The sequence below is a fragment of the Rana temporaria genome, chromosome 4, assembly GCF_905171775.1.
Source record: "Rana temporaria chromosome 4, aRanTem1.1, whole genome shotgun sequence".
NCBI classification, from domain to species: Eukaryota; Metazoa; Chordata; class Amphibia; order Anura; family Ranidae; genus Rana; species Rana temporaria.
In genome coordinates, this window is record NC_053492.1 from 463,113,848 (window position 1) to 463,120,123 (window position 6,276).

Genomic DNA, 6,276 nt, shown 5'->3' on the forward strand with positions numbered 1-6,276 from the left:
CCAATGCACGTGCCCGGCGGCCTCAATGTCCCCCGGGCACCCGTGTTTGCCTGTGAACACAGCAGGACCGTGGATCTGTGTGTGTAAACGCACAGATACACGTCCTGTCAGAGGAGAGAAGACGGTGTGTTCCCAGTATAGAGGAACATCGATCAGTCTTCTCCTCTTGCGAGTCCCCTCCCCTACAGTTAGAATCACACCCTAGGATACACATTTAAACCCTTCCTCGCCCCCTAGTTTAAACCCCTTCCCTGCCAGTCACATTTACACAGTAATCGGTGCATTTTTTTATAGCTCATATTGCTGTATAAATGTGAATGGTCCCAAAATTTGGCTCAGATGGTGTCAAGCGTGTGTCGGCAGCCAGGTGAGGAGTAAAAAGACAAGTGTGTCTTGCCTACAGTCAAGCATGGTGGTGGGAGTGTCATGGTCTGGGGCTGCATGAGTGCTGTCGGCACTGGGGAGCTACAGATCATTGAGGGAACTATAAATGCCAACATGCACTGAAGCAGAGCATGATCCTTTCCCTATAGATACTGGGCCGCTGGGCAGTATTTTTTTTTTTTTTTTTGCACCATATTTTTTTAGGCGTGTGTTGGACTGGGTTTGAGGGGAGGTTGGAGGCCTGTAGTCTTTTATGCAGGCGTGCATTGGATCTGCTATGAACAGAGGTTGGAAGCCGGTGCTTGTTTTTGGCATGTTTTGAATCCGCTTTTTTTCAGGCGTGTGTTGGACTGGGTTTAAGAGGAGGTTGGAGACCAGTACTTTTTTTAGGTGTGTGTGTTAATCCAACTATGAGAGGCGGTTGGCGGCCGGTACTTATTTTTCAGGCGTGTGTTGCTTTGGATATGAGGGGAGTTTAGAGGCCGGTACTTTTTATTAATGTGTTTTGGCCCGGCTATGAGTGGAGATTGGATTTCAGTACTTTTATTTCAAGCGTGTCTTGGACCAGCTATAAAGGGAAGTTGGAGGGCGGTTTTGTGTTTGTGTTTGTTTTTTTTTTTTTTTTTTTAATATATGTGTATTGAACTGGCTATGAGGGTAGGATCATTGGGCATGTGTTGGACTGGCTATGAGGGGAGGTTGGAGGCCTGTAGTCCTTTCTGCAGGAGTTTTTTAGACCGGCTGTGAGGGGAGTTTTGGGGGAGTGTAGTGCTTTCTGCAGGCGTGCATTGGACCAGCTGTTAGGGGAGGTTGGAGGCCGGTAATCCTTTCGGCAGGTTTGCGTTGGGCCTCTGGCCGGGGAGGTTGGAGGCCAGTAACCTCCTCTTAAGGCATGCGTTGGTGTGGCTATTAGGGGAAATTGAAGGCCAGAAGTCTTTTCTGCCGGCCTGTGTTGGACCATCTGTGAGGGGAGATTGGAGGACAGTAGCCTTTCCTGCTGGTGTGCATTGTTCGAGCTGTGAGAGGAGGTTGGAAGTTTTTTCTGCAGGCGTGCGTAAGACAAAATGTGAGGGGAAGTTGGAGGCTGGTAGTCTTTTCTGCAGGCTTGTGTTGGACCAGCTGTGATAGGAGGTTGGAGGCCAGTATTTTTTATTTTTTTTGTAGGCGTGTGTTTGACCATCTATAAATGTAGGTGAGTTTACATTAGATTGCAAATATGTGTAACCAAAACTTCTGTTTTTGAATAAGTTTTTTTTTTAACTAATGTAGACTGTTGTATTTCTTGCTCTGTTTGTCACAATATAGAAAGGACGGTAGAGTAGAGTTCAGTGGCAGCTGGTGCTCCAAATTTTTGGGGGGGTGCAAGCAAACGAAAAAGAAACAAAAAACGATTGCAGCCTCACTGTGCCCATCAAATGCAGCCACTGTGCCATGCCATCAAACACAGCCACTGTGCCATCAATTGTCACCACTGTGCCATGCCATCAAACGCAGCCACTGTGCCATGCCATCAAACGCAGCCACTGTGCCATGCCATCAAACGCAGCCACTGTGCCATGCCATCAAACGCAGCCACTGTGCCCATCAATTGTCGCCACTGTGCCAATTGTCGCCGCTGTGCCCTGTAAAATGCTGCCCCCCCTGCCCGGCACTTACCTTTCTGGTACCTTACCCTCTTTCCACGTTCCTTAGATGTCTTCTCCTGCCCTCGTTGATGCTTCAGCCAATCAGGTTACCGGTAACCAGAACCGGTGAACCTGATTGGCGGAGACGCCTTTCAGTCTTATCCAAGGAACTCACCCCCGTGCGTCCCTGGATAAGTATTTGGAAGCCGCTGGCTCTGATAGGCACTTCCACAGCCAACCAGCTAACCGTTATTCAGATGGCCGAGCCATCTGAATTAGTCGGCGGCAGCGGCGACGACAATACATAGATTCATGCAATGCATGAATCTTTGGATTGTGTCAGTGCGAGCGAGAGGGGGCGGCCCTCCGGCGCCCTCTATGGATGCACCTCCACTGGTAGAGTTAGGGACCGCACTTTGCAGAGAGACCTCGACGTGGCAGTGCGACTTCACATATATTTGCAAATGTAAATATTTTTTTTATTGTGCTGACTGGCTGGTCAAAACAAAACATTGGATTGTTTTGTAAACTGCCATGCTTAAAGCAGGGGTTCACCCCAAAAAATTTTTTTAACATTACATACAGCCGAGTTGTTAGAATGACATTAGGCTTTTTTTTTTATTTCCTTGCCGTACATACCGTTTTTATATATATTTTTATATATATATTTTTATATATATATTTTTATATATATATATATATATATATATATATATATATATATATATATATATATATATATATATATATATATATATATATATATATATATATATATACAGGCATACCCCGCTTTACGGACACTCACTTTACGTACACTCGCGAGTACGGACATGCCCGCGAGTGTACGTAAAGTGTCTCACAAGTACAAATATTCCCGCGCCGTGCACCCGCATTAGACGGAACTGAAGTTCTGAGCACTTAGCCTGCTCAGTTCCAGTGTGCTCTTTCTGTATCCTGGCTGCCTCCCCACCTCCGGTGACATCACATCCCCTCAGGCTTCCCAGTCAGCCACAGAATGCCATCCAGCCTCTCAATAGCAATGTCCTTTGTGCACAGCGCGATGTCCGGGGGATGGATTGGAGCGGCCCCCCTTGCATCAGATGAGCTTATTTACATGTGAGTGTTCCCCTGATGCCCCCACTAAAGCCCCTGGCACCCCCACTACAGCCTAGAAGTGAAAAAAGGCATTGCTTCACTTTAAGTACATTTTCGTTTTACATCAATGCTCTGGTCCCGTTGTGTACGTAAAAGTGGGGTATGCCTGTAATGTATATGTATGTTCACCGGGGCTTCCAGGTATAATCTGCGGGACTGGGCGTTCCTAATTGATTGACATACTTCCGACCGGCGCATACAGCGCGTCACGAGTTGCCGAAAGAAGCCGAACGTCAGTGCGCAGGCGCCGTATAGAGCCGACTCGCAGTCCAGCTTCATTCGGCAACTCGTGACGCGCTGTATGCGCCGGTCGGAAGCATGTCAATCAATTAGGAACGCCCAGTCCCGCAAAAAAACAGCCTAATGGCATTCTAACAACTCGGCTGAATGTAATGTTAAAAAATTTTTTTTGGGTGAACCCCCGCTTTAAGCACCCAATCAAATTTTTATGCATTATTGCTATGTATGTTAACATATGTTACATGCATTAGTGAGCTGCATTGCCATCCATTGTCAATGGTACCCAGCACATTTACCAAACACACATGTTACAGCGCACCACAATGCACTTCAATGACCTTTCCCCAAGTATAAGGGAGGATGGGCCTATCCACAGGTATGAAGGTGGAGGACCTGTCCCCAGATGCAGTATGACGGAGGAGTGACCTGTCCCCCAGGTATGACGGAGGAGTGACCTGTCCCCCAGGTATGACGGAGGAGTGACCTGTCCCCCAGGTATGACGGAGGAGTGACCTGTCCCCCAGGTATGACGGAGGAGTGACCTGTCCCCCAGGTATGACGGAGGAGTGACCTGTCCCCCAGGTATGACGGAGGAGTGACCTGTCCCCCAGGTATGACGGAGGAGTGACCTGTCCAATTCCCGGGTATGAAGGATAGACCTGTCCCCGGGTATGAAGGATAGTGACATAGTCCTGTTGAGGACAAGGGTTCGTCACACTGGCAATCAGATTTTGCCTCCGTGCTTTGCCGATTGATAATGCCTCCGATGTAGAGTTGCCACCTCATCCCTTTAAAACCAAAGACATATTAATTACACAGGTTCTGTGGCAGATTAAGGTGGTAATTAAACTCGCTAACTGCATTAAAGTAGCCTCAGAACTTGTGTAATTCCTATGTGTTCAGTTTTATAGGGACGAGGTGACAACCATACTCCACCGATCTGCACACAGCTAGAGTGATGTTATGTACTGTGCATGCACAGATCGTTGGAGGCATTATCAGATCTCAGCTGTGCATGCGCAGATTGTTGGAGGCATTATCAGATCGTCAGCAAAACACAATAGTGCTGTGGAAGGAAAGAAAACTGCATTATCTATGGGCTGCTTAACTGATGGATGCATGCCTGAGATTTTTAGCACATTGACCAGAAGGACACTTGGTGGTATTTACTGCCGAAACCTGTTCAGTATTGCAGCACATTAGGTGGGGGAGACGTCATCAGGATCATACTTTAATCCGGTGTAGCCATCTGCACAAAATCCCTTTTTTATGCCTGGGCCGAAGGCCAATTATGGGATTTGCGTTCCTTCCTGGACAAGTCCTCAGCAATTCTGCAAGCACGGGAAGGGAATCGCTGGGACCCACCTGATAGGAGTGTTACACAATTGAATGCAATGATCATTGCCAGAGGATATAGCCGCCAACAATGAATGGGTGAAAAAATCAACGGATTAACTTTCAGTACGACCAGCCTGCCCATAGACGGATTGAAATTCAGCCAGGTCCTGCTTAGTCGGCCTAATTTCTATCCATCTATGGCTGGCTTAAAAGAGAGAAGACCGGACCCCTCTGCCACCCTTCTACCACCTTATCTCTCATTTCTCTATTCGGAGCTAGAATTTATTGCGACTCAAAAGACCCACGTGTGAGCGACTCAGGCTCATAAAAGAGGTGTAAATTCTCAATGTGCTGGTCTGGGAGGGAGCTTGTCCTGGCTCCCGTAATTACTGGGTATGGAAAAGGTCTTTCTTAGCCGCACATCTGATTAACCACTTGCTTACTGGGCACATAAACCCCCTTCGTTCCCAGGCGAAATTTCAGCTTATGGCACTGCGTCGCTTTAACTGACATTTGCGCGGTCGTGCGACGTGGCTCCCAAACAAAATCGACGTCCTTTTTTTTCCCCACAAATAGAGCTTTATTTTGGTGGTATTTGATCACCTCTGCGGTTTTTATTTTTTGCGCTATAAAAAAAAAAAGAGCGACAACTTAAAAAAAATATATGTATTTTTTACTTGTTGCTATAATAAATATCCCAATTTTTTTTTTTTTTGAAACTATTTTTTTTCTCAGTTAAGGCCGATACGTATTTTTCGACTAATTTTTGTAAAAAAAAAAATAATCGCAATAAGCGACTGGTTTGCGCAAAAGTTATAGCGCCTACAAAATAGGGGACAGAATTATGTTTTTTTTTTATTATTTTTTTTTTTACTAGTAATGGCGGTGATCTGCGATTTTTATTGGGACTGCGACGTTATGGCGGACACATCGGACACTTTTGACACAAATTTGGCGCCATTCATATTTATACAGCGATCAGTGCTATAAAAATGCACTAATTACTGTATAAATGTGACTGGCAGTGAAGGGGTTAACACTAGGGGGTGAGGAAGGGGTTAAATGTATTCCCTGGGTGTGTTCTAACTGTGTGGGGGGAGGGGGGTGACTGGGGGAGGTGACCGATGCTGTGTCCCTATGTACAAGAAACACAGATCGATCTCCTCTCCTCTGACAGCACGTGGAGCTCTGTGTTTACACACAGAGCTCCATGTCCCTGCTGTCTTACCGACGATCGTGTGTACCCGGACATCGCGGCCGCCAGATACACGCATCGGCTTCCCAGCGATGCGCCGGGACAGTGTTTACCCGCTGCGCGCCCCCCAGAGGCGCGCGCGGGTAATGCTTTTAAATGACGTCCAAAGACGTCCACTTGGCACTTGAGAGCCGCGCTGTTGACGTCTTTTGTCAATAGCGCGGATCTCAAGTGGTTAATGTATCAGTGGCAACCTCAGCCTGGACTCTGACCAAGTCACTTACCCAACGCGTTTCACTCCCCCCCTCGGAGCTTAGTCATGGTCAATTTATGTCT